Here is a 1,099-nt window from a genome sequence, read left to right on the forward strand (position 1 = left end):
TCGCCAGGTTGCAGCCACTCTGTCTCTCCGTCCCCTATTCCCGTTGCGCGGTGCAATGACCAAACTTCTGGAGTTGACGCCCGTCACGCCAAAAACTTTTTGACGGCAGCGGGAGCCGGAGCAGGCGGCAGAGTACGAGAAGTCCAGACAACACGTTGATTGTTTACTGTTTTGCCAACGACTGCCAGATGACGTCCATTTTCCGCCATTCTCTCTGCTTTGCGCCCTACCGCCCCCCCTCTCTCTCACACACACACACACACACACACACACACACACACACACACACCGCGCGCATTTTAAAGTGACAAAACATTGTGACTGCGTAAAACGGCGGTCTTGGGAAACAATTTGCAGTGGCAGCGTCATTCGTGTGAAATTAAGAAGCGCTCCGCAGTGGTGTGAGTGAATGACCCAATATTGTCCAGGTGGGAAGTATGCGACCATCATGAAGGTATTGAGTGAGGTGAAGAGAGAGAGAGGTCGATGTCCGGGGAACAAGCAAAGTGACGTCAGGTGTCTTCGGTAATTGGGGGACATCAGCCTCGTCACCACACAAATGTTCTGTCGGCTCGATTTCTGGACGTGTTTTTAGTTGTTCGCCGTTGTTGGAATCACGGCCGAAGAGACAGGCTCTTGAGCTTTGAACTTTGATGAGCTTTGGACTGCAAACCAAAGCATCATAGACACTAGAGCGTGGATTTCGTAAGGGTGCCTTATTCCTCGATGGGGACTTTTGTACTCACAGGCTTCGTAAATTCGAGATCAGCGGTCGAAGTGGCGGGCGGGGGGAGGGCCTGCAGTAATTGGACTGGACGGTTGTGGCAATGTGGCAGGACCACAAACTCAGGTACAGGTCAGGTATAGGGCCGAGGAAACGGCCTGGTATAGTCATCCGAGTCCAAGTCAAGTCAATTTGTGGGGGCGCTCCGCAGAGACGGATGGCACCGGGCTCTTGGCTTTTTTTCCCACGCGTCCACGTCACGTCCACCCCGCCATAACAACCACCCATATAGGAGTTGGCTTGCTTGGAACTGCCTCCTTGAACTTGCCAGCGCTTCGCTCCCACCCCACCACCTCGTCTCCTTGAATTACCGCC

Source organism: Frankliniella occidentalis, unplaced genomic scaffold, assembly GCF_000697945.3.
Source record: "Frankliniella occidentalis isolate FOCC.00 unplaced genomic scaffold, Focc_3.1 Scaffold93, whole genome shotgun sequence".
Classification (NCBI taxonomy): domain Eukaryota; kingdom Metazoa; phylum Arthropoda; class Insecta; order Thysanoptera; family Thripidae; genus Frankliniella; species Frankliniella occidentalis.